This window comes from Balaenoptera acutorostrata, chromosome 11 (genome assembly GCF_949987535.1).
Source record: "Balaenoptera acutorostrata chromosome 11, mBalAcu1.1, whole genome shotgun sequence".
Classification (NCBI taxonomy): domain Eukaryota; kingdom Metazoa; phylum Chordata; class Mammalia; order Artiodactyla; family Balaenopteridae; genus Balaenoptera; species Balaenoptera acutorostrata.
Window position 1 is genome coordinate 13935261 of NC_080074.1, and position 27852 is coordinate 13963112.

General features: G+C 48.4%; 1 protein-coding gene across 3 annotated transcripts in view; it reads left to right on the forward strand.

The window, feature by feature from the left end:
* LARGE1 (LARGE xylosyl- and glucuronyltransferase 1) overlaps positions 1-27852 on the forward strand; it is a 604481-nt gene that overhangs the window by 32993 nt on the left and 543636 nt on the right. The window contains exon 1 of one of the 3 annotated variants that reach the window (XM_057556598.1): positions 13067-13204. The exons of the other annotated variants lie outside the window; for them this stretch is intronic. The gene's annotated coding sequence lies outside the window, so the exon portion shown is untranslated. Of the gene's footprint in view, positions 1-13066; positions 13205-27852 lie in introns of those variants that run through there. 3 annotated transcript variants of the gene reach the window in all.

The following is a 27852-nucleotide window of genomic DNA, read 5'->3' on the forward strand; positions in this document are numbered from 1 at the left end:
TTTTTTTTTTATAATTTTAATTTATTCAAATCTACAATGCCATTGTTTATTGAATAGGGAACTCTAATTTTTTTTTTTTAATTTATTTATTTATGGCTGTGTTGGGTCTTTGTTTCTGTGCGAGGGCTTTCTCTAGTTGCGGCAAGCGGGGGCCGCTCACTATCGCGGCCCCTCTTGTTGCGGAGCACAGGCTCCAGACGCGCAGGCTCAGTAATTGTGGCTCACGGGCCCAGTTGCTCCGCGGCATGTGGGATCCTCCCAGACCAGGGCTCGAACCCCTGTCCCCTGCATTGGCAGGCAGATTCTCAACCACTGTGCCACCAGGGAAGCCCAGGGCGTGTCTTTTTGTCACTGTCCTCAGCGCTGTATCCTGCACAGTGCCTGGCACTTAGCACTCAATAAATACTATTAAAATTTTTTTTTATTTTAATATTTTATATTTTACTGTTTATATAATACTGGAATAAAAACGATTTAAGCCAAAATAGAGTTCCTTGCCAACTTCTTTTCCATACAGGTGGCTGCTGGTCACTCAAGTTTGAGGAACATGGTGTAAGAGGGATTGCCTCCTATTGGGATTGACATGTACACGCTACTGTATTTAGATAAACAACAAGGACCTGGACTTCCCTGGTGTCGCAGTGGTTAAGAATCCGCTTGCCAATGCACGGGATGCAGGTTTGAGCCCTGGTCCAGGAAGATCCCACATGCCGCGGAGCAACTAAGCCCGTGCGCCACAACTACTGAGCCTGTGCTCTGGAGCCTGTGAGCCACAACTACTGAGCCCGCGTGCCACAACTGCTGAATCCTGTGCTCCTAGAGCCTGTGCTCTGCAGCAAGAGAAGCCACTGCAATGAGAAGCCCGCGCACCGCAACCAGAGAGAGCCCACGCATAGCAACGAAGACCCAACGCACCCAAAAATAAATAAATAAATTTATTAAAAAACAACAACAACAACAAAGACCTAATGTGTAGCACAGGGAACTCTACTCAGTATTCTCTAATAACCTAAATGGGAAAATAATTTGATAAAGAATTAAAAAAAAAAGAGGGATTGCCTGCAGAATGACCCACCTCAGAGGTGAAGCAGAAGGAAAGGGAGAAGTAGTAATGTACTGGGTCCATGTGTCCTTGCTGAGCACCAGGGACAGGACTGCCCCAGGCCAGCGTCCTCTGGATCCGAGAAGAGGGATGCAGCCTGGAACTCACCTTGGCTACTTCCTTACCTGAGAGACTGAAGGGGGAGTTTGTAATTCAGGGCTACACTCTCTGGGTTTGATGTCTCTTGAAAGGTCCTTGTAAGGGCTGCATTTGTGTCTTTTAATGATGTTTGGATAGACCAGGCTTGAGCAGGAGGAAGTTGTAGCTCCGGTGAACTCACGCTCACCCCCAGAGGGTAGCTGAACTGCTTATGCCAAAAGCTCAGCCTCTTAATAGGCATCACTCACTAGATTTCATCATAGTTATAACTTTGTTTTAATAGCTTTTTACAGGCCACAGAGCACATTAACAGGCCTTTTAATGCTTCATCAAAACCACAAGGTCCTTCCCACAACCAGGTGATGGGCAAACAGTCCCATTTCATAGGTGAACAGACCGAGGTCTAGAGGGATTGATTTGCCCTGGGAGCTCAGGACTTCAAGGCCCTGTTCCCTCCACCGTGCCACTTGCCATCTAAGAGAAGGGCATCTGCCTCCCACGGTGCTCCTGGGCTCCAGTCTGGGGTTTCAGCTGCCCCCTGCCTTCTGCAGGGGGTCACCTAGGATACCAGCTTGTGATAAAGTGGCTTAGTGGCAACTTAATTATATTTTCAGCAAGTTAAAAAAGGATAGATTCTGTTCAGCTCTATGAAAGGCAGTGTCACTTGTGAAACACACCTCCTGTGCCGTATACATGGGATTTGAAAGCAACTTCTGCCACTGCCTGGCTGGAGTGGGTGACTTTGTATCACCTGAGCCTCAGTTTCTGTGTGGGTGAAAGGGGGATAGTAGTGCTTAATCAGGGCATTGGTGTGAAAGGAGTTGTCATTAGCAAACTGCCCCGCTCATCATACACACATTCCAGTTAGTATTCCTAGTGCTCCCAGACGCTTACCTGTTCTTTTATTAAAAGAACTTTTCTGGTGGAAAGTCTCCCCGATGCACGTGCTGTTGGTACGATCACAGGCTCGGGTGACTCAGCATACCTTTACACTGGGCATGCACCTGAGAAGTGCAGGGAGCTTGGGCTTCAGAGCCAGGAAGGAGGTGGATTTGAGTTGTCGGGAAACCTGGAGACGCTCCTGTCACTGTCCCTTGGAGGCTTGGCTTTCGGAGTTGGCGCGTGTGTGCCACCAAGATGGTGACTTGCGGGAGGGGGAGGCCTCCCTTCCCTGGGCAGGCAGATCAGCGGCCCCCCAGCAGTGTAAGCGGTGACCTGGAGAATCTGGCTGCTCTGTGGGGCGGTGGCATCTGGCCTTTGAGGGCCTCCTGCATCTGGTCCTGCTCGGCTCCCACTGATTGGTCCCTCGCATTGTTGTGACGCTCCAGCCAAACTCACAGTCGCTTGGACGTGGCCCCGGCCTTCCAAGGCCCTCTGCGGGGCTGACACAGTGTGCTGGGGTCTCAGAAAAGATGCGGGGGTAGATACGAGGGCAGCTTCTCCTGGGCAGGGTCACCCTGAGCATCGTATGTGAAAAACACGCTCTTTAAGGCCAGCAGAGGAGAGAGGTCCTGCGTACAGTGACCCAGGCCCGTGTTCTTTGCAGATATACAAGTGCTTTCTTTAAAATGATGCATCCCCACAGCCTGGAGGGAAGGCTCAGTAATGACTAGTCCATGGGAGGAAACCTGTGTGGACCGAGGCCCATTCTGTGGGCTCAGTTCCCACCCTCGTGGGGCTTAACGCTCTGGCTGGGGGGAGAGAGAGGTGGTGTTGTGAGCAGAGATCACCCTGTGGCAGACCTGTGTTCAAATCTTAATTTTTTTTTTGGATTCATCTTACAGATATTTACTGAATCCTACTGTGTGTGAGGCACTGCTCTCAGCGCAGTGGGTCTATTTCAGAAACTGAGTGATAGAAATTCTTGTCCTCAGGGAGCTTATATTCTAGCTGAGGGAGGGTAGCGTGTGTGCGTGTGTGCGTGTGTGTGTGTGTGTGTGTATGGTGGTAAGAGTTTGCAGGTTTAAGTTGGTCACAGAGGGATTCTCAGGGAAGGTGATTTTATCAAACACCTGAGAAGGTGAAAAAATGAGTCATATGGAGCCGTCTGGGGAAAGAGCTGAGGCTGAGGTAAGGTAAGTGGCCCTGAGGCCACTTCTCAGTTGCTAATTGAGAGGCCACAAGGCTGTCCCGTGACTGGAAGGGAGGGAGCAGGGAGGAAAGTAGTGGGGGATGAGGTCAGAGAGGAACGGGGCCCAGTGGTTCAGGCCCTCGTGGGCCGGGGCCATCGGAGCAATGGCGTGAGTTGCTCATTTATCAGGGGCACGGGGACTACCCCTATGTTGAAGATTGCCCATCGGGAGCAAAGGTGGAGGCAGGTTGGGCTTCCCTGGTGGCGCAGTGGTTGAGAGTCTGCCTGCCAGTGCAGGGCACACGGGTTCGAGCCCTGGTCTGGGAGGATCCCACATGCCGCAGAGCAACTGGGCCCGTGAGCCACAACTACTGAGCCTGCGCGTCTGGAGCCTGTGCTCCGCAACAAGAGAGGCCGCGATAGTGAGAGGCCCGCACATCGCAATGAAGAGTGGCCCCCGCTTGCCGCAACTAGAGAAAGCCCTCACACAGAAACGAAGACACAACACAGCCAAAAATAAATAAATAAAATAAAATAAATTAAAAAAAAAAAAAAAAGGTGGAGGCAGGGGTGCCATGTAGGAGGGGCTTCATTTCAGGCAGGCGAAGAGGCCGGCTTGGCTAGGGCGACAGCGATGGGAGGCGTGGAGAAATGGCTGATTCCGGGTCTCTGTTGCTTACAATCTCTGTGATCCTGGGCGGGCTACTCAACGCTCATTGAATCTTCGTTTTCTCAGTGCTACAGCGGAGATAATAAAACCTGCTGCACAGGGTGGTTACAGAGTGGTAGCCAAGCATCGGCCTGGCTCTGGAGGGGCCCTGCCCTCATGCTGCTGGCCTTGCAGGTTTATGCGTTGCTGCTGCCATCATATCGCAGGGAAAGGCTCTTAAGTTGCTGAGGCTGAAACATAAAGATAACTTCCCGCTGCATAGGCCCCTCCAGTGTTGGCGGCCAAGGAGGTCTTTAGAGAAGTTCCAACCCGACCTTCTTGAGTTATTGATTCGGAAACCGGGGCCTAAAGTGACAAGTGTTCCCATTTTCCACATAATTCGTCCAGCTGTATGTCACGTCTCACGGCCCCTGGGGATTTGTGAAGAAGCCGAGCGATTTGTGGTCCAACGTGAAGAAAATTGGATTATGGAGCGATAAAATTAAAAAGAGTGCTTGATCCGTCTGCTGAAATCCCCATAATTTTGGGCTCCTGGAGTTCAAGATAATCCTAGCAGAGAAAGCAGGAGAAGGGTGGAAGAAAATCAAAATTTCGGCTCAGTTCTGTAAGCAGGGAATGTACACATGTTGGCACAAGATCAAATCTCAGGAATATACTAGCGATGCTGGAGTGAGGTAGCTAAGTGCATTTTATTGCTCTGTGAAATGTATGGAACTTGGATTTGCAAAGTGCTTTATTTATCCCTCGTTAGTTACTTTATATGACAAGGGTCAGCGTTGCTGTTTAACAAGAGAACCCCTGCTTTCCTTGTGGAATTTCATCCTGGGTGTTTTTCCTACCCTTTAACCATGTCCCCTGCTAGGAAGTCCCCTGCGCCCTTTCTGACTGCTGGGGGCAGGGGTGCTAGCGGCGTGGCAGATCTGGATAGAAGCTGGGCCAGCTTTAGACACAGGCTCATGTGCACTAGGTCACTGGCCCTTGTCTTGATGCAGAAGGACAAGGAGTATCAAAGGACAGAGGCGGTGTTGCTGGTGCAGAAAGGAGGCTGGGGAGGACTTTGCTCCAGGTCCATCCGTGTCTGTCCTGGTTGTTACGGCCCTGAGGGCTTTTGCAGCGTCACCTTAGTGTCCTGGAGAACAGGCCCCAGAGGTCAGTGTTGTCCTGTCCACGCACAGGAGCGCGACCCCCAATTTCAGCCCCCGATTTCACCCACTGCCTTTTAACCCTTTGTAACGATGTGCTGTGACTTGTTTCCCGAACAGTCCAGGCTGAACTGCGTGAAATTAACACTGTAGATGAGTCTTTCTCAAAATGGGATCCATGGGTCTGCAATCTGTATGTTCTGAGAGAGGAAGCTGCTATTTCCTTTCAGTACTTAAAAAAAAATTTTTTTTGGCCACTTGGCGTGGCTTGTGGGATCTTAGTTAACCCTGACCGGGGATTGAACCCAAGCCCCAGCAGTGAAAGCACAGAGTCCTAGGACCAGCAGGGAATTCCCAGGAAGCTGTTCTTTCAACAATACTTTTTAAATTGGGGGCTTATATTTTTAGGATAAATAACAAAACAAAACCTTGTTGTGATCCTTAGCTGAGCTCATTTGCAAGGGAAACGCAGTTTCAAAAAGTAAGACCTGCGCTTTTTAACCAGCTCTCTTCTCCCCTTTAAAGGGGTCAGTTTATTACACACGTTTGGGAGATTTGGTAATTCTAATTGTTTGACCTTCCGTTTCTCAAATTCCTCTCTTTGTAGTGAGGCTTAGGTCAGCCTTCCCACACAGACGCTCACCTTCCCTTCCAATTCTCCGCCTGCTCATTCGAGAGCCGAGAGCCGGAGGTGACTTCACCTGCCGACGTTGCGCAGGGACCCCCTGGGGGCTCCTGGGCTGTTGGAGGCTTTGAGCAGTTTGCTTGTTGAGCTGGACATAAGCCATGTGGTGCGTCTCGTGTGCGGAACTCCTTTTCTGGCCCCAGGGGGCTGGTAACTATGCTTCTGGAAACCTGGTACACGGAAGGCATCTGGAACGTTAGACTCTCCATATGGGAGCCTGTCAGGGAATGTCATCACAAGTCGGCCGAGTGGCCTCTGTGGCATCTTAATTGAATGTAAAAAAAAAAAAAGCTACTTATAAAGTAGAAGGGGACAATTTGGAAGGCTAGTATCCAATCTTTGCAAGCAGAAACCTAAAAAGTACATTCACATGTATAATAAATCTTTCCCTCTTCCTTCCGTCCTTCTGCTTCTTTGTTTACTGCCCACAAAATGGTACGTATTTTTGTGGGCATAAGTGAGGGACAGGGAGGTACCTGCTTCCAATACCTGTGTCCTAAGAGGGAACAAAAACGTTCCTATGAAAATCGTTTCAGGATTGGAAAGCAAGATCTTGCCGAAGGTTCAGATGGAAACATCTTAGGCTGTGATGTCTGGAAGGTTAGGTAAAACTTTGGTGGAGGAAGGAAAACATCAATTGTGTGAGGGCAGCCTGCTTCACTGAAGTGACCGGAATATGGCTGGTAGGTCTGGGATGGTGAGCCAGGCCACAAGGAAGAGGCAGGAGTGTGACCGTCGGGTCCTGGGTGGCGGGGACTTGGCATGACTCTTGCAGTGAAGAGGAGTGAGTCTGGATCTTAGCTCCATCTCATGCAGCTGGGTGACCCTGGGCAAGTGTGTAGTATATTTCTCAGTTGAGCCTCAGTTTCCTTATCTGAAAGCTGGCATAATAAGAGATATCTCATAGGACGGTGACAGGGCTCAGATGAGGAAGTACATCAAAGTTCACTCTTCTTTTTTGGCCACACTGTGCGGCATGCAGAGTCTTAGTTCCCCAACCAGGGATCGAACCTGTGGCCCCTGCATTGGAAGCACAGAGTCTTAACCACTGGACCACCAGGGAAGTCCCTAAATTCACTCTGATACCTATTTGCTGTGTAGAAGCTGAGATTTTGATCAAGACTATTATTCTTCCATCCAATCTGACTTAGACCCAAAGGTTCTGAAATATATGGCAGTTGTGCAAGATCCAAAAGGCTGTGAGATTATACCTTTTGCTTCAGCTTACACCTTGTTTTCTTGGCCATCCAGAAATGCTTTCACGTTAGCGTGGGTGGGCACAATTTGGAGTGCTTGGTTAACCCAGCAATTAATAAAAGTGGAGAGGTGACAATCGGTGTTACCAAGCTGCAGTCGAAAGCGATGCATTTGGCCTCTCTCCATGCAAACAGATTGGTGGAGAAGCCGCCCGTGGGGAGGAACATGGGAATGCAGGAAAGGGAAGCTGGTTGGTAAAAGGGACTCAGAACAAAAACCAGGGTGTCAAGATGGGTTGGTTGATTATTTCATTCAATCAACAGGTATTTATTTAGTAATTCCTGTGTACCTGATACTGTGCCAGGAACTGACACTGTACATATGGACAAGGCCTGGCTTCTCCTCTGAAGACGCTCACGCTGTCATGGAGGTAGTAGACATGTAAGCAGTGAATTCTAACACTGTGAAAAGTACGGGATACCCCGTGACCAAAGGACGGAGTGATTAGTTTTACGAAAGAGGGAGAGAACAGTTTAGACTTTACGGAAAAGGTGGTCTGAGCCAGACCTCGCTGGGGGAAGAGGGGATTCTAGCACAGGAGACCACAGGAGCAAAGGCTGGGAAGTGTGAAATGAAGGGAGGATTCGTAGTTGTTAACAGGAACTGGGATTGAATTCCAGTTCTTTCACTTCCTAGCTGGCCGACTGGGCAAATCATGGAGCCTTCCTGGGAGTGTGTTTGCTCATCTGTAAAATGGGCATAAAGAATCCAGGTCTCATGGGGTATGGAGAGGATTCACTCTTAGTTCACGTGAGGCACACCTGGCCCAAGGTGACCCCTCCTGTAACAATTAAAGCTCTGAAGTATCCCGGGTTCCTTGAGCGTATCCTGTGTAAGAAAGAGCTGAGACTGGAGATGACATTTAGGGCCGGGTATCAAAGGCATGGGAATATCATACATCCTGATCTTACCTCTGCAAGCGCTCACCGACACCCTGGTTAAGCCATGTCCCCCCCTCAAGGTACCAAACAATCTTACCGTTTAAAACACAGCCACCCACTGGTGGCAAGTAACTGAATGTTAGTTGTTTATTCTTTTCTGGGGTGACGGCATGGAGAGACCACGATCTCAGGGAGCAGATTTGGAGATGGGGGTGAATTCGTATCCAGCCTTGGAAAGAGCTCAGCTCAGCATTGAGCTAGACCCGGAGTCGAATTCTCGCCCCACAGTTTGTCAGCCTCTGCAGGTCACTTCATCACTCCCAGGTTTAGCTTCTACATCCATGGAATTTGGTCTAAAAGGTATCTACATATCGAGAGGAAACGCTTATTTTAAGAACTGGGATGAAAATTCCTTTGAAAGAGGGAACTGCCTTTGTGTAGGAAGACACCTTGATAAGCTAGAACAGAGCTGCCCAATAGAAATATACTATAGGCCACACATGGAATTTAAAAATTCCCAATAGCCACGTGAAAAAAAAAAGGTAAAAAGAAATAGGCGAAGTTAATTTTAATAATAATAGGTCATTATAACCAAAATATATTAAAAAATTCTTGAGATATTTTAATTCTTTATTTCATGCTAAGTCTTTGAAAGCTGGTATATATTTTATATTTATAGCACAATTCAAGGGTTCGGTAGCCACCTGTGGTTATGGCTACTGTATTGGACAGTGGACATGTTGGGAGGAGCCAAAGCCACAGATGAAGTGGCTTTACAGGGAAAGTGAGTTTTCTTCCTCCCTTCTCTCCCTCCCTCACCTTCCCTCCCTCTCGCCATCTGTCTTCTCTTTTAGTCTCTCTCTTCCTTATTTGGTTCCCCTTCCTGAGAGGGCTAAGAAGGTAAATGACCAGTGGAGACCACTGTGGATGCTCTGGGTTAGTGGGTTTTCATGGAAAAGGAAGACAGATAAATTTCATGGACGGATGCAGGGAAAGGCACAACTCACTGGGAATTCTCAGAAATCACAAAAGCAGTAGCAGCCAGACTGCATTGAGTGCTTCCTATATGCCAAGCACTATTCTAAGCATGTTACTGACTCATCTTATGTAACTCTCACAGAACCCTAAGGGGTAGTCATTACTCCCATTTTCAAAATGGGAAAACCGAGGCCCAGAGAGGTTAAGGAACTCAACGTGGACACAATTCTCTGTCTTCAGAGCCCTGCTGTGCTGGATGCCTCAGAAAATCTTGGAGGGAATAAAAGTCTTAAAAAGGTTCTTGGCTTCTATTTGGCATAGACTGTGGGTGGTTTACACCAGAGGGCTGGGGGGTGGGGAGGCCCCAGGGGTCATCTGGAGGAGCCTGAAAATAAGCCTTTTGAAAGGAGGAGCGTTCTTAGTTTCCTTCTCCTCTAGGTCCGTGCCTGGTCCACAGTAGCTGCTCGGTGAACATGTGTGGAAGTCAGTGAGGATGGGCTGGCATCACTGGATAGGATGGTCTCTGAGTCCACTGGGCGGCCTGCAGGTGCAACTGTACCATTATGGGATGGCTTTGTGAATAAGCCCTGGGGGGAAGGGGCCCATGTGGCGAGATAAGCAGCTTGTTCAGATCCAGAGTTCTCGCTTTGAGCTGAGGACAAAGGCCGATTTATACGTCCCGTGCCAAAGCTTTTTTTGTTTTTTTAGTAGATTAAAAAAATTGAATTATAGTAAATATATTCTACAAGCAACGAAGTACAGAAAGCATGTCGTGTACTGCAGGTATGCAGGGGAGTCCACTTGTATAACCAGCTCCCAGATCAAGAAATAGGACCTTACCAGTACCCCAGAGTCCCCCTTGGCCCTCCCAGAGGTGCTTGCTATCCTGGCTTCTGACTCCATGGACTACCTTCGCATGCCCACGCTTTCTAGTGAAGTCTAAGGATTGGAATGGTAGGGGATCTAGTTTGTTACAGCCCTGCATCCCTCATGGCTCCAGGGTTGGGGTTCTACCCTGGTTCTTGCGTCCATTGCACAGATGAGAAACTGAGGCCGAGAGGCTGTGCAGCTTGCCCAGGTCTCATGGCTTGAGAATAGATCGCTGATTCAGGCTCAGAGCTGTGGTGCTCCAAAGCCCGTGTTCTTGACCATCCCCCGTGTTTTCTTCTATGACATTTGTCTACGATCCCAAGGTTGGGATGTTCAGGTTGAGATTGCCTGACGGCGCAGTTTCCGGGCCGGGATGCTGCACTGGGTTTATCCTGAAGGCACGCTCCCGGGCCCAGGGGGACTGAAGGCCACACCTCACCTGCCAGAACGACTTGGCTAGTGGAGCCCGTCCCCGGGTGGGGTGGCAGGAGGCGTCAGCATGTGGGGCAGGGGGGTTCCTCGTGGCCCCCGGGCTTCCCATCTCCGCTCGCTGCTGACAAACGCGCTCAGGCTCTGGCGAGAGAAGCTTTCAATTAACCAGAGTCCAGCAACTCCCTCCTGCTGCAGTGGAAGTGCTCTGTGCTGCCAGATTCAAGCTGAGGGCGCCGGTCAGCTCTGGGGGCAAGGCTGGGGCCGCTGCCTGGGGCACCTTGGATTTCAGCACCGGTCAACGCTGGCTCGGGATGGGGCCAGAGTGGCAGGCAGGGGAGGGCAGCCTCTGTCCAGCCTACAGGCCCCTGGAAGTGGTCGGAGGTGGGCATGTGTACGTCAGGCTGGGGAGCTTTTGTCTCTGTGTGTCGTGGCCTTCTGCTCCCTCCACTCCCCAGTCAGGAGAGGCAGGTGATGGCTGTCATTCTGCAGTTGGCCGCAGCCGCCGAGAGATTTTGCCAACAATTCTGGAATGGAGACACCCCCCCCAAGCCTCTTCGGCCCAGAGAATGCAGCTTGACCCATCGAGCCGCACACAGGCAAGCAGTTCCCTGAGCCTGGCTTTCTCTCCAATGGGATGCGAGTGGAGAGCAGGCAGAAACATAAGCGATTACACTAGGCTCTGTGCCCCTGGGACGGAAATTTAATTCGAAAAGGCAATATAAAATCACCCCTCTGGAGGCAATCGTGTTTATCAAAATAAAGCCAATATTATTATGATAATGCTAGCGAGTGAGTTGTTGAATCGTTTACTCTTTGCTGGCCACTGGGCCTAACAGCAGCAATTGAATGGTGTAGCTCTGGAGCCAGACTGTCTAGGGGTGACGTCTGCATCCTCTGCTCAGCTGTGTGACCTTGGGCAAGTTACTCGACTTCTCCGTCCATCTGTGAAATGCGATCACAACAGTCCCTAGTGAGAGTTGTTGTGTTAATGAATTAATCCACATTAGGCACTTAGATTACTGTCTGACATGTTGAAGTTTCACGTAATGATGGTGAAGATGTGTCTAGGGTCAGTTACAGGTATTCTAGGTGGTTTAGTATTCTGAGTTAACAGACAAGGAACCTGAGGCACAGACAGGGTTGGTTCTTGGCCCAGGGCTTCACAGCCAGTAAGTAGCAGAGGTGGAATTTGAACCCAGAGCTACCTGATGGCATGCTTTCCAGTGAATGGTGGGCAGAGCCATTATTGGCTTACTCAGGATTTATTGCCTGAGGATTAAATTTATTTCAGAACAACCCTCCTCTCCCAAATAGTTCCAGTAAAAACAGGACAAATTCTAATTATTTTATGACCCATTAAAATAATAAACATAACTAATGGCCAGTGAGTGCATTGCCCCATTCCAGCTGCTACATCTCCACTGCCCTATTGTTTGGGTCATGTCCTCTGTGAAAAAGTTTTGAGGTCAGATCAAATTAGAGGCGCTTCTTTTCTCACCACGGCTGTCGGCTGTGCTCCTGAAAGAGGAGATACCTTGAGTGTGAGGACCTTCATGGTGGCATCTTAGGAGCAGGGAAGACCCGCTTTTTCATCTGTGTCTGCGCTGTGTCCTTAATGGGAAGTACGCCCGTCACCCCAGCTGGCTGGGGCCTTCTGACTCTCCGTGCCTCTTGTGGCCCATCCTTGGTGTCCACATCGACTCTCACAAAGGACCAAATCAGCGAGGAAAGATGAGGTTTCGGGTTTGACAAAGGTAGGACGGCACAGTGCAGTCTGCGGAAATAATATACCATTTTCTCCTTTAAGTTCCTTGAGCAGAGGCAGGAACACAGAGGACCAGAGGAGCGGCATAAAGGGGGAGGAAGAGAGAGAAAAAAATACACAGTGGGGTAGGGATGGGGGAAGAAATGTCAGGGTAGGAGGGTGAGAGGGGAGGGCATGGGGCAGGAGTGGAGGTGGAGGAGGAGGGAGGTGCAGTGGGTGACTTGAACTTGGATTTTTGTGACATGAGAAGGGTGGGGCGAGACCTCGCAGGAAGCAGATCCTAGGCCTGGTGGGAGGGGGAGGAGGAGGGATGTGAGATGCAGCCTTAGGAGGGTGAAGGGTGCGTATGAATAGAAGAAGGGGCTCTACAAGTTTTTTTTTTTTTTTAATTTTTTTTTAATTGAAGTATAGTTGATTTACAATGTTGTATTAATTTCTGCTGTATAGCAAAGTGATTCAGTTATACATGTATATACATTCTTTTTTTAAATGCTCTTTTCCATTATGGTTTATCGTAGGGCATTGAATATAGTTCTCCGTGCTATACAGTAGGACCTTGTTGTTTATCCATCCTGCGTATAAAAGCTCACATCTGCTCACCCCAGCCTCCCACTGCATCCCTCCCCCAGCCCCCTCCACCTTAGCAACCACCAGTCTGTTCTCTATGTGGTGATTCTGTTTCTGTTTCATAGGTAGGTTCATTTGGGACAGGCAGGTGGAGGCCCATTGTCGGCCATGTAGCTGATCGCTGGCAGAGTTTCCTGTTCCTGATCCAGTGCTCCTTGGCCATGCCTTGTCACCTCTCAGGCCAGAGGGAGACGAGCTTGCTGAGCCGGGTTTGCTGGATGGTTCGGTCAGGACATCTGCAGAGCTGCCCTTCTGTATCAGAGCTTCGCAGGGATGCCCGGCCCCGGGGCCGGAGCCGGGCTCCATTTGACCCCATTCAGAAGAGACCGGACCAGTGAACCTCACGGTGCTTCGTTAGTCTGGGACAGCTCAAGCTGTTGGAGGCGTGCCTCTGTTGTGCACTGCTTATGCCAGGGGTTAATAAAAGAAACACTCACGCCGATCCAAGGGCTTTTTGTGGGCAGTGCTGAAATAATAAACCCAAACCCAGAGTCCGGCCGCTTCAGGCGTGAGGTTGCGTGTGCTACGGGGCCAGATTCTGGCAGCTCCAGGAGGTAATCAAGGCTGCCAGAGGCGGTCAACTCCGCGCCCTCCTGGGGGGCGGCCTCCCCATTGCAGGACAGAGGTGAGTGGGCATGTTTTCTGTTTAAAGGATCCGATTTTTAGTGGAAGAGGCTTGTTTGTTTACTCAGTGAGGCCAGTGCCATGACTCTTCACCAAGGCCAGCTCGTGGCGTGAGCGGGGCCCGGCCTCACCGTCCCTGCATTTCACATCTGGCCCTCATGGTCCAGGAGAACTTGCTTCACAGATGTGGAAACTCAGGCCCAGGGATGTAATGACTTGCCAGCTCCTGGTGTGAGTGGGGCCCGGCCTCACCGTCCCTGCATTTCACACCTGGTCCTCATGGCCCAGGAGAACTTGCTTCACAGATGTGGAAACTCAGGCCCAGGGATGTAATGACTCGCCCAAAGCTTGTAGGCGGCTTTGGTGGCGGCGGTGGTGATGACGATGGTGAGGATGGGGAGGATGGAGGAATAGGATGATTGCTGCTGTGTGTTTGCCTAGGGAGCCTGTGAAGTTCTGTGATAGTGAAGGCTGTGTTCATTAATAACAGGCGTGGCTAATGTGGGCTGTGTGTCTGCTCGGTGCTCTGCAAGGTCCCTCTGGTTCAGGGAGTGACCGTAAGGCAGACGCTCTGTGTTCCGTTTACAGTGGAAGCGACAGAGGTCTGGGTCAAGTCAGAGTCTGCAGTCTTTCTGCTAAGCCGCCCGCCGTGTGATGACCGTGCCAGCTTGCTGTGTGTGGTGTGATCCTGTGGGTGGGAGAGTGGCCAGCTGAAAATTGGTGACAGCACACATCTTTATTCTAGCTCCTTCTTCTTTGGCTCCCAGGAACCCAGGTCCCCACCTCCCTGACATACCTCCCACTACCCCTGTCCCCATCCCTTTTCCCAGGGCTGTGTTCTCCTCTTTGTTGATAGAAATAGACTGTATCTATCAATAGAGGGATAGTTTAGCTGAATTAACATTCACCATCACTAGTTATCTATTGACTTTAGTTATCTACAAGGCTGTGACCCTAAAAGCATTTTTTCTGAAGATGACCAATTACCTCCGGTCCCTTCATTATGGATGAGTAATCAAGAACATTGAATGCTGCCAAATATCTTGTTGGTCAACTGCGTGGTTCATGCAGTGAAAAAAAATCTAGTATTTCAGGGAAAAGTTGCAGAGAGAAAGAAACAAAGGAGGAAGGAGGGAGGAAAGAAAGATGTGTGTGTTTGTGTGTGTTTGCGGGGTGGGGGGGGCGGGTGGCGCAGGGTAGGGTTGGATTAGCCTTAAAATAAGAAATAAGCTTGAAATTGAAGATGCAGCTCAAATGTCACCTGCTCTGAAACCATGTGCTGTTTACGTGGGCAGATTTAGGTACCTGGCCTCAGTCCTCCAACATCACCTCTGCTCTGACTTCAGAGGTAAGACTTATCAGGCTATATGGCAATTTGATCATTTCCATGTCCATCCTGGGCTGGTGCTGTGTGTTTTATGCTGCCATTACCTGACACAGTGCTGGCACATAGTAGGTGCTCATTAAATGTTTACTGAAATGACTTAGTACCTCAGAGCTTCGTAAGAGAGGAGCTTTATGTCACTCTGCCTGCTTAGGACTCCAGATAACCTAGTTACTCCTTTCCAGATTTCTGTTGTCCGTATGGGCCTGGGTCACTCTTAATGGCTAAAATGAACTAATTTAAATTTAATTTGAACTAACAGGATGTATGCAAGCCACTGCTCGTTTGATTAATTTGTTTGTATCATTGGATAAGCATTTTAAGGGGCAGCTGAGTACAGAACATTCCGTTTGGCAGACGGACTACAAAGTTGAGAGAGAAGGATGCGGGCTTTGAAACCAGGTTCAGGTCCAGATTCGATACTCTTCTGGCTTTAGGTGGTTCTGGTGGGTAAGAGCACAGATTCTGGGTCTGGGTTTGAATCCTGATTCTACCACTCACAAGCTGTGTGACCTCAGGCAAATTACCTAACCTTTCTCTGCCTTACCTTTCTCTGCCTTACTTTCCTCTTCCTTAAAGTGGAATAGCTTCATGGGGTTGTTGTAGGCTTAGGGTTTTTGTGGGGATTAAACGAGTTACTCTGTGTAAAGCACTTAGAACCACGTTGGTATCTGTTATTGGTAGTATTTGCTTTTAATTAAGCTTCAGTGTCCTCATGTGTAAAACCTGACCTTTTAGTACCTAAGTCTTCATAGAATTTTGATGAGGATTGTATGAGTTTCCTGTGGCTGCTGTAACAAAATACCACAAACTGGGTGGCCCCAAACAAGAGAAATTTATTGTCTCACATTTCAGGGGGCTAGAAATCGGAAATCAAGGTGTATCAGCGGAACCCTACTCCCTCTGAAACCTGTAGGGTAATCCTTCTCGCCTCTTCCTAGCATCTAGCCATTTGCCAGCAATCTTTGGCGTTTCTTGGCTTGTAGACCCGTCACTCCAGTCTTCTGTCATCACATGGCGTCCTGTCTGTGTCTGTCTTCCCATGGGTATCTTTTTATAAGGACATCAGTCATATTGGATGAAGGGCCCATTCTCTTTCAGCGTGATCTCATCTTCATTACATCTGCAATGTCACTGTTTCGACATTAACTTGATCCCACTGGGAGTTAGGACTTCAACATACCTTTGAGCGGACACAGTTCAGCCCATAGCAAGGATGAAATGGGAGAACCCATGTGGAGCACAGAACCTAGAAAGAAACAGTGCCAGTAAACGTTAACTGTGCCTGTTCTTATTGTTCCCCTGTCCTCACTGTCATGATGACTGCCCTTGGCTGGGTGACCTTGGGCGGTTCTCAGGGCATCTTTGAACCTCAGTCTCCCATGTACTAACTGTGAATGGTGTGGTCCGTGGCAGGAGAGCGAGGTACTCAACCTCCCTGATGTGCATTGTCTCATCTCTGAAAGGGGGAGGAGGTAGACCCACCTCCCGGGAGGGACCTGCTAGGCAGCATGGGGTGAGGGCAAGTGTGTGCTCGTGGCCCAGACACGTGGGGCTTCCTGTGCTTGCCATCCCTTGTGGGCCCCTGTGGGTGCCACTGTGCAGTCCAGAGACTGCATGGGGTCAGGAAGGCTCAGAGGTGTGTCTAGACGTGTGCAGGCTTGGATTGTCCAGACCCCCAGTTGCTTTGCAGTCAAAATGGGAAAAAAATATTTTTCTCCACTTGGGAGCTGAGCAGATTTGCTACAGAGAAGTCTAGATATCTACGGAAACAGTCCTAATTTTAGCCTTGCTACACTTAATGCCAACTCGGAGAGTGCAGTGTTGGGTCAGGGCCCAGGGACTGGGGAAAGGGTCAGAACAAGCGCAGAGTAGCCAGCTGACAGGCGAGGAGTGGGAGGATGCTGAGGAAATCTAAGTGATCATCAAGGGGCTGGGATTTTCTTCAAGGAGAGAATGGGTCTAAAGGGAAGGGCCTGGAGGGCTGAGCGTGTATCAAAAATTAGTACTTTAAACTGAGGGATCTCCCTCCCCTCTCCCTGTCTAAATTCTGCTCGTCTTCAGCTTAGTTCGAGACCACTATTTCCACTTCCTACCTTGGGAATCAGCCACTTCTGCTCTGAATTCGCATCATCTTTTATAATTTTGTTGAAGCATTTATGGCAGCCTATTTAGTTTTGAGGTGAATTCATGTCCTTGCTGTCCCCCACTTGTTTTTGAGGCCCTCAAGGTCAGCCATGGCCATTGTCCTGCCTGTATGCCGAGCCTGCCATGGAGGAGACATGCAGAAAATACATAACAAATGGAAATAGACATGTCTGGTGATTTCTGGTTGACCAACCAGGGGTAGGCAGTTAACTAGAAAGGGGCATGAAACGTGTGAGTGTTATAAAGTGTACAGAAGCGCTTCCAGTGGGAAGAATCCACTTGGATGGGAATGGAAGTTGCCTGTAATTCTGCTGAGGACATGTTGGGGAGGGCCACAGCAAGAGGAAGCCGTGGTGTGGTGGGAGTTGAATGCTATGGGTGAGGGAAGACATAGACAGAGATCCTTTCAGGCCACGCAGGGAGCATCGCTTCCCGCGGGTCAGCCCTGTCCTCCTGGCCAGGTCAGTTCTTAGCGGAAGTCACTGTAGAACATCAAGCATAGGAAGAACCTTAGATCTCACCCACGTCTCTGTGTTTTGAAGTGTGATATTCAAGACAAGCATTTTTACGTTAATCCTTTGTGATTTATTTTCATGTGTGAGACCCATCATCAGCACACGTCCTGATGTGACCATTTGGAAGTAAGTCTTATGCAGATGGAAGAGGTTGCTGGGATGAATTCTGGTACTGAATTTCCATATGCCCTGTATTCTTTTCAGCAGGATGTAAAGCAACGTGGTTGTAAACTTGGGAAGTTCGTGTGCAAGAGATTGCAGGGTGGGCAGCATGGACCCAGTCAGGCCCCCTCCTTTGAGTGATAAGGAGGTGGGGGAGGCCCAGGTAGACCAGATGGCCCTGATAGATAGTGACAGGACTGGGGCCTTGAACCACATCTCCTCTTGTCTGCCCATCTTGACATACTAGATAGAATTTAAACTAGTTCCTACCGAATACAAGTTACTCATTTAATCCCACAAACAGCGCTGTGAAGCAAACACTATTTCTCTGTACTACACAAGGCTGAGGCTGAAGGACCTGAAATGACTTGCTGGGGCCTGCCCTGCTGGTAAGATGAAGATCCAGTGATTCCACATAGCCCCTCCCACGACTTTTAGCTGTGTCTGGGAGCTGCAAACCTACCAAAATGAGCTTTAGAGTTTGGAAATAGAAACACATGCAGAGGTGTGGTGTCATCTGCCTCCTTCTGGGAGAGCTCTGCCTCCTGAGTCCTAGAACCCAGGCCAGCATGCAGGCTAAGCTGCTCAGGCCAGCAGGCCAGTCTGGGGCTGGGTAGGAGGAGTTTTCTGGGCAGCGGGATGCCTCCCTCTTGGCTGGCTCTGTGTGTCCAGAGCCAGTGAAAGGCTGTTTGCCCAGTGGGAGAGGTGGGTGCCAGTTTCCCTGTTGGTTCTGTTCCCCCCCTGGGTAGTACAGAGGGGAGGGAGCTGGCCCTGCTGACAGGGTGAGTCAGAACACATCCCAGAATAGAAGCCGGAGGGCATGCATGTGAAGGCCTTCTCTATCCCAGTCGTTTGGGCTTTAAGATTCGTGTTAAAGATGATTAAGCATTCATACATAACTCTGCTTGTGGACTGCTTTGGGATCGTTTATTAGTGTCGCTTGGCAGTAGATTTCTGAGCTAGCCACACCCATCATGGGGTAGTTAACTGAATCACCCAGGGCCCAGCTCCCTACTTACGCATCTGTTGAGCCTCCTCCCAGCTCCCTCCATTCATTCGTCATTCATTCACTCATTCATTCATTCACTTTTATTAGGCACCCCCTTTGTAGCTGGCTTTCTATTTGACAGCATTCCCTTTTTATTGTTGGGGGTATTTAATATGTGGTAAAAATGGAAATGTTGGTGTTTCTGTTGCGTCAACATCATCACCCCGTTTATCGAGACTGTAAGCTCCTTGAGGGCAGGGGCTTTGTTCATGTCTCTGTCTCCAGCGCCTAGAAGAATGCCTAACACATAGCAGGTGCTTTGTGAACATTTGTTGAAAAAAACGAGTGAGTGAACTGAGCGTCTGCTGGGTGTTTGGCCTCATGGCAGGTACTTTACATAAAAATCTTTCTAATTCTCCCAACAACCCATTCTTCACTGTGCCTGTGTCTGTCCCTCATTGTAGGGTATCAGCTGGTGAGTGTTTACTACTGTCGTAAGCATTATTGTAAGCACTTGCCCAGCAGATGTTCCTCATCATGACTGAATAATGTAGCTACTCTTATCCCCATTTTACAGATGAGGGAATGAGGCACAGAGAGGTTACATAACTTACCTAAGGTCACACAGATCCTCTAGCATCAAGCCATTTTTCTTTATTTCTGTGCCATCGCCATCCAAGAGAACTTTGTGCAAGATGGAACTCCCCTGTATCTGCTCTGTCCACTACCCACAGGTGGTTACCGAGCACCTGAAGTGTGTTAGTGTGACTCAGGAACTGGTTTTTTAATTTAATTTTAATTAATTTGAAGTTAAATAGCCACATACTGCTAGTGAATAGTATATTGGACAGACAGCTCCCTACGACACTCTCTCTAAATAATAGTTAACAGCTCACATTTATTGAGTACTTTCTATATGCTGAAATTTAAAAAACTGCTTTACATATAGGAAGTGATTTAAATCAATCCTCACAACTGCAGAGGACTTAACAATGGTTGGAGATTAAGTACCTCTTCCCACCTCCAAGATTTTACAGAAAGAAAGTGGTGTAGCTGTATTCTACCCCAGGGAGAACTCTGTCCGACCCCAGAGTTTTAAACGATCTCCCTGCTTTTCTCCCTATTTTCCATGTGTATTGCCATGAAAAATGGAATCTCATTCTTCTAAGTGTTTTTCAACCCCAGACACAATCCACTGCACTTCTTGATAAAGGAGTCAACCCATATGCAGGCTTGCGAACTCACTGTTCCCACCAAATGACTCATTTAGATTGAAAACATAAAGTTGAAGTGGAGTTGTGTCAATGTCACTCTGAAAAAACAAACAAACAAGGCGCCAGTATTCCTTACCAGAATGTTCACTAATGAAAACAAACCAACCAAACGAAACCTACTTCTTGATGTAGTGCTGATAATATTTTAAGGTCAGGCTGGGAAGGAGAGAAAGTGGAGGTGAAATTTTCTGCCTCTTGCTGGGTGGAACAGGTGGCTGCAGCCTGTGGGCATGGTGATCAGATTTGACTGCTCCCAGCTGCACCTTCCCTTCTCGAGGATGGGTGAGTGAGAGTGGGCTCTGTGTCAGGGCTGGGGTGACAGAGGAGAAAGCAGAGGTCCCTGAATTTTGTTCCACCGTAGAGGTCAGCCATACTTGGCGATAAAAATTCATCTGAATGTGTTCTGCATGCTGCCCTGGGCCTGTCATGCATGCTGGTGGTTTATCTAGAAACTGAACTGATCTTGAGGCAGGGTCAGGAATTCAGGTTAGGAGCAGAACTGGGGTAAAGGTGATTGGTAAAGGCACATGGAAAGAGAGTGAGAGAGAGAGGCTGGAGGGATGAGACCACGTCAGGAGCACAGTCCAAATACAGGTGACCACAGGGCATGAGTGCTTTGGGTTTTGATAAAAAGGAAAAGGAGAAATGTGACCACAGGGCTCTGGGGAAAGCCTTGTTTTGAGGGCTTTGATTGACCAGTTAAATCCAAATTGTTCTTCCTGTTGCTGTCTCTAGGCAGTCATGCAGCTTCCCAAACCATCCCCATCTTTTTCATCGCTTTGTCTGTCTGTCCATCCATCCATCCATCCATCCATCCATCCATCCATCCACCCACCCACCCACCCATCCATCCATCTATCCATCCATCCATCCATCCATCCATCCATCCATCCATCCACCCATCCATCCACCCACCCATCCATCCATCCATCCACCCACCAATCTATCTATCCATCCACCAATCCATCCATCCAGCCAGCATTTGAGTCTCATCTCACTTTCCACAGTGCTGGGGATAGTGTGGTGAACAAGGCACCGTTCTTACCCTCAAGGAGCTCTCAGTCTTGTCTAGAAACATGTATGTGGACATGTGTTTCTGAAGCAAGTAAAGGAAGGCTTTGATGCTCTGTGTCCCAATGCACTTTGCTGGTGTAGCTTTCCTAGTAACATGAAGCCAGCATTGGTTTCTCTACTTCCCTCTTATCTTTATCATACATGTACTTGTTATGTGTGTTGTGCTTTGGGATATTTAATGTGTACTCAGTGTAGCACTTTATTGCATCTTCATGGTAACCCTCCTGAAAATATGGGCCTCCCTGAGACCTAGTTCAATTGTAGGCACAGGTAGGGATTATTCAGGTAAATCAGAGCCCTTAAACCTGGAAGGGACCTTAATAATCATCAGTGGTCTGCAGGGTCGCTCCCAGCCTTCTTCTCTTTGCCCCTTTTAGAAAAGGTCCATCTGGGCAGATTCTGTCATGAGCCATTGTCGGTCAGTGGAAGAAGAAAGGGAAGCCCAGCCTTCCCTGAAGACGTAATTGGAGCCAATCACACCTCTCTATGCTTCACGGTCACCAGGAAACACGGGAGGGATTTGTTTTGCCAGATTAACAAATGTGGGATTTCGCGGATTTACTTTTCATTCAGGTAAAACTGAAATCTGATGTGAACATGCCAGTTTGTTTGGCTACAAAAAAATTCCAGGTTGCTGTTGGTGTCTTCAAAGTAGGGAACCACAGTTTACAATCTTTTGAAAATAAAGGCACTCCTCCTCCCCTTTTAGTCCTAATAAAGTTAACCTGAGCCGAGAACGAGTCCAAGGCCCGACCCAGACGCCTGCGCGTCGGGATGGCATTGTCCAGGTGGGATGGCATTGTCCAGGCGTCGTGAGGTGTGCAGCAAGCCCAGAGGGCAGAGATGCCCAGACTGCTGAAAGGAAGGACAGCGACATTATGGGAGTTTACTTTGCGTCAAGGACTTGATTCATGTTGCTTTATGTTAATTGTCTCAGTTACCCAGGGTGGCTATATTATTCTTCACTTTAGAAATGAGGAACCTCTATAAGCCCAGTGAAACCCATTTGGGACTTAAAACCTTCAGAACTCTAAGATAATACATTTGTCTTAAGCCAAAACAAAAACAAACAAACAAACAAAAAACCAGGAAAACAAAAGACTTGAAGGGATGACATGCCCAAGGTCAAACAGCTGTTGAGCGGCAGATATGAGACTTGAACCCTAATCTGTCGGCTGCTGTGTTTCCATCTGCCACCCTGCGGAGGCCCAGTGTGGAGGGAATCTTCTTTCTGTTCTCACATTCACACGATCTCGGGTAACTCAGTTGACGTCTGTGCCTGTTTTCTCATCTATAAAATAGGGTAATAATAATAGTAATATCTTGTAGGATTAGTAAGGATTAAGTGAGATTCTTCAGGTAAAACCTGCACATCATAAGCACTCAGTACATCTTAGCTCTAATAGATAAAAAGCTCTAATAGTAACACATCAACGATTATAGTTTTGACAGTTTTTACTCCTCATAGCAATTTTGACCATTGTATTGCTGGACTGCCCCTTCTTTGTCAATAGAGTTGTTGTTGTATTGATGAAGACACAGCTCTTATAACAAGAATTTGTATTTTGCGATATCAAGCCCACGTGCAGCATCATGGTAGCCCCCGAGACACGTAGCAGAGCTGGGATTTGAACCTAGACCTGTCTTGCCTGCACGTCCACGTGCTGTCTCTCCTGGGACCCCGGTGTCCTGGCTGACACTCAGTTCCATCTCCGTGGTCCTGGTGACTCTGCTTCTGGCAGCTACGGTGTCAGGTAGGCCCACCCTAAGTGAGTTGATTATAATCTAGTTGCGGGGGAACCTGAAGCTCTTCTGGAGAAGTGAAAAGGCAGGAGCTTGCAGTGTCCCTCAAGGCCGGGCTGGAGTTACTGCTCAGTGACTACCCTCTGCCCACTTCCCTGGGAAAGTCCGGTGTTGTTCCTGGCGGGGTTCAGCTGTCACCACCGCAGAGAAGCCTTCTCTGATAGCAGGACCCTCCACCGCGGGCTCCCAGGCGGAGTGAGCGGAGTCTTCTTTGCTCCCGTAGCAGTTTGTGTGAACTTCTGTTGTGACCTTTTCCATTGTGTGTTCTTAGGGGTCTGTGTGTCTCATCTCCTCCGTTAGCCATGAGCTCTAAAGGACGGGGGACTGTGTCTGAGTTAGAAACGTCTGCTTCTGGCCCAGATCTGATCCTCCTCTTCCGGGGCCACGGGAATGATTCCCTTCCCGGCTCCTCTCCATTAGGCAGGGCTGTGCGCCTACTTCTGGCCGCAGGGTGCCGAGTGGAGGTGACTTGCGTACCTCCTGCTACGGCCTTTCTTTGCTGGGGAGCCAGTGGGGCTGGGGGGAGCCGTGGGAGCAGGACTGGGGGTGGCACCCAGTGTGTGACGGGGACAACTGCGAACCCTGATCCCCATAGCAGTGTCGGGCTGCCAGGCGTGGCAGTGTGTCCTTTCTGCAGTGAGGACCCTGAAGGCTTTGCAGGGTTCACAGCTGGGATTCGAGTCCATGTCTGACTTGTTCTGTGGCCACGTGCTGCCATTGGCTGGTCCTCGTTTCTTGGGTCGTTGTGATAAGAGTAGGCTAAAGGGGTGTGTGTGTGTTTAAGGGGGGGATGGGTGTGAGCGGGGGAACATTTAGCAAAACTGCGAGGCTTGGTTGCCTTGGCAGAGCAGGTGATGCCGAAGGCTGCATCCTTCGCCCAGGTACGGCTGGCCTTGGCCACCAGGTTAACCGAGGGGAAAACCAGTTCGCTGTTATCTCTGGGCAGATGCCAGCCTCCCTTTAACGTGGAGTTTTGCTGAGAAGAGCAGGACACAGCTGTGCTGGCTGACCTTTTCCTCGCTGCACAGATGGGAAGAGGGGGTGCAAAGGGCAGGAGGAGGCAGGACAAGGAGCCGAGTTAGAGGCTGCCTGGGCGATCCTCTCCTCCCCACCCCCTTCCCCGTACACTCAGGCTAAGGAGGCTTTGGAGCCCTGGCCAGCCTATGATTTCTGGGAGCGAGGATGTGGGTGCATCTTTGCAGTTCTGGCAGTTGGCCTGAGAGGCAGGCTGGCTTGGGGGGGGGGTCACGGCAGTGGCCTGGCGATTGGCCAGGTAGGATTCGTCCCCACTGTGCCTTGTTGATTCCAACGAGGCTCACATTTATGAGTACTTAAGGTGTGTTCCAGGTACTTTCCGCACATTTATTCTCAGAATGGTCCCCTCTGAGCTCTGGTTCTGCTGCCTGCAGGGAGGCTGGGTGACTGTCCTCAGGCCACACTGGAGACTCAGTGGAGAAACCAGGTTTGCACCAGGACCTTCTGACTCCAGAGTTTCCTAACTGCTCTGGTTTCTCTTCCAGGTGCTTATTAACTTGTCTGGGGTCACAGCTTTCTTTTTCTTTTTTTAAATTGAAGTATAGCTGATTTACAATACCATGTTAGTTTCAGGTGTACAGCAGTGATTCAGTTATATATATATTCCAGATTATTTTCCATTACAGGTTATTGCAAGATATTGAATATTGTTCTCTGTGCTGTACAGTAAGTCCTTGTTGCTTATCTATTTTATATAGAGTAGTGTGTATCTGTTAATCCCAAACTCCAAATTTTTCCCTCGCCCCGCCCCCTTTACCCTTCGGTAACCATAAATGTGTTTCCTGTGTCTGCGAATCTGTTTCTGTGTTGTAAATACAGCTTTATTTCTTATTCTGAAAATGAAGACAATGGGAGACACAAATATCTACTTGAACACCCCTTGTGTGCCGGGTCCTGTGTTTAGATTATGAACATTGTGCTGTCTAAATCTTGTTTCAAGCCCTGGGCTTAGGTATCATTTTGTTGATTTAAAAAAAGACATCTTTGGGCTTCCCTGGTGGCGCAGTAGTTGAGAATCTGCCTGCCAATGCAGGGGACACGGGTTCGAGCCCTGGTCTGGGACGATCCCACATGCCGCGGAGCAACTGGGCCCGTGAGCCACAACTACCGAGCCTGCGCGTCTGGAGCCTGTGCTCCGTAACAAGAGAGGCCGCGATAGTGAGAGGCCCACGCACCGCGATGAAGAGTGGCCCCCGCTCGCCACAACTAGAGAAAGCCCTCGCAGAGAAACGAAGACCCAACACAGCCAAAAATAAATAAATAAATAAATAACTGATGGAAGGACTTTAAAAAAAAAAAAGACATCTTTAAAAAAATTTTAGTTGTGGTATAATACACATAAAATTTGCCATCTTCACCATCTTTAAAGGTACAGTGTAGAAGGGTTAACTACATGCACATTGTTGTGTAAGCAGTCTCCAGAATCCTTCATCTTTCAAGACCGAGTCTCCAAACCCGTTAAACATCCCTTCTCCCAGCCCCGGCGACCACCTTTCTATTCTCTGTCTCGAATTTGACTACTCTCTAGGTACCTCATGGAAGTGGAATCATACTGCATTTGTCCTTTTGTGACTGGCTTATTTCACAGTGTCCTCAAGATTCATCCATGTTGTAGCATGTGTCAGAATTGAAGGTTGAATGATATTCCCTTGCATGAATAAACCACGTTGTGTTTCTCCATTCATCTGTCAACAGACACCTGGGTTTGTTTCCACCTTTTGCCCATGTTTTCTTGATTTTATTAATCGGTTGAGAGCAGCGTCACACAGCTGCATTTAAATCCAGGCCTCTGTTTGATACTCGACTTCTGACTTCTTTTTACTGCTAAGATCCTATAGTTGTAGGAGTTGAGATTTTTGATAGATGAGGGAATGATGTTTTCTATAAAGGGGCCAATGGGGAAAGTTCTAGAAACGTTGGCTGAGGGTCTTCAAGCTCCTCCTGCAACCTAGCTGCTGTGGTGCTGTTGCTTTTCTACCTGAGCTTCTGCAGTGACTCGCCAGGTGGTTCTGAGGCATCCCAGGGCGTGAGGGCGGGGTGTGTAGCAGCGAAAGCAGAGTACGCCTGGTTTCTGGCCCTGGCTCTGCCTCACGGGACCAGCCTGGGCCCACCCCTCCTCTGCTCTGGGCTCAGTGAGTCATCTGAAGAGTGTAGTTCTGGACGATGTCCCATACCTGGAAGTTTCACGTGCCTTTGAAGTCTGGCCCTGCCTGTCCAGAGAAGTACATTCACCTGGCTCTTGCTAAGCCTGAGATGGCTTTGGACCTTTTTTTTTTTGAACCCCTGCTGAGATAGTACTTCTCCCAGAAGCCTTATGGAGACCCACTTTATATCACCAGAAGCCACAAAAGTGAAGGCTTTTTGTTTGTATTCTGTTGGTGCCCATGATTTCCCCAAAGTGTACTTTCTCTATGTACTTGACTGTATCCCAGTTTGTTGAGTTCATGTAAAGCTCTTGCCTTTCTTTTCCTATTTAAAAACCTGATTGTCTTGAGTTGCTATTCTGAAATTAGCAAGTATGGTAATGTGACATTATTATCATCGTATAGGTTGGAGTTTGCACGGGTAGCTCCCTTGAGGCTGGAATTTTTTTCTCAAGTCCTGATAAATGGATGGTGCAGTCATGGGGCTTGTGGTGGCCCAGGCAAGACCTCCAGTGGGATGTGCCTGAGTTTCTGTCTAATCCAGTCTGTCGTCATTTCTTATTTAAAATAAGCGTTTTGTTTAAATAGGAGAGCGTTAGTTACCAGTTGCTAACATTTATATATCAACAACTATAAGAAAGATTTAAATACATGTTTCCTTAGTATGTTCCCTAAGAAACTGACCTTGAATGCTTACTTTAGCTCAACCTTTCTCTGACCCCATTTCTTACAGTTGTGTGTCCATTGGGGATGTTTATTTGCCCCCATCTCTTGAACGCCAGCATTTGGGGGCTTCCTTGCTATTTGAGTGTCAACGGCTCATAATGGATTTTCTCCTGCCCTTGAGGGGAGTCTATTTCTTTTCCTTCCAGGACAAAGGAGGCGGTGGGTGATGAGGTGAGCTCCCAGAGGTCGCCAAGCTCTGTCTGCCCCACGAACCTTGACTTAAGGTGCTATTTCTGCCTTTTCTGCTTGCTCTTGGCAAAACAAAAATTGGAAGAAAAAGAAAATGATAATGACAGACAGGTTCATCAGACGGCTCACCTTAGAGGGGCCTAGACTATTTTTCAGAAACTACATTTAGAAGCAAATTCAGAGGCATCAGCCCTTTTTAGAGCACCTGTCGTGGGCCAGGTAAGATGAGAAGCATTTTCAGAGTTTTATTAAGTCCCCATGGAAACGCCTCTGAGTTCAGGGCTCTGTTCTGTTTCTCCCATCACAGGAGACATAATGGCTTCCTCATGTTTATGCGGAAGTGATTCTAAGTCCCAGCTCCAGTGGGATTCTCTCTCTCTGTCTTTTTTTTTTTTTTTTTAATTGAAGTATAGTTGAGTTACAGTGTTTCAGGTGTACAGCAAAGTGATTCAGTTATATGTGTATATATATTTTTCAGATTCTTTTCCATTATAAGTTATTACAAGATATTAAATATAGTACCTTGTGCTATGCAGTAGGACCTTGTTGGTTATTTATTTTATATATAGTAGTTTGTATCTGCTAATCCCAAACTCCTTATTTATCCCTCCCCCCCTTTCCCCTTTGGTAACCATAAGTTTGTTTTCTATGTCTGTGGGTCTGTTTCTGTTTTGTAATTAAGTTCATCTGTATCCTTTTTAAAATTCCACATGTAACCGATATCATAGGATATTTGTCTTTCTCTGTCTGACTTACTTCACTTAGTATGATAATCTCTAGGCCCATCCATGTTGCTGCAGATGGCATTATTTCATTATTTTATATGGCGGAGTAATATTCCATTGTGCGTGCGTGTGCGTGTGTGTATACATATACTATATATACATATACCACATCTTCTTTATCCATTTCCCCATGTGTCTTGTTCTCTTTGCTGACGGTTGGTAGATTTCTTTCTTTATCACTACTAGGAGCTGCAGAGACCTCAGAGGCTTTGTTTTAGCCTCTTAGTTTGGTCTTCACTGAGGCCCTGAGAGGGGAGTAACTGCTTAGACCCTCCACACAGCTGGTTGCATCAGGAATTGTTTCTCTGTTTCTGTGGAGGGTGTGTGGCTTTCTGGATGGAGAACATTTCCGGGGGAGCACGGCACCCAAAAGCTGATACAGCCATGCTTGTGGAACATTCCGGAAACTCTTCAGTGGAAGT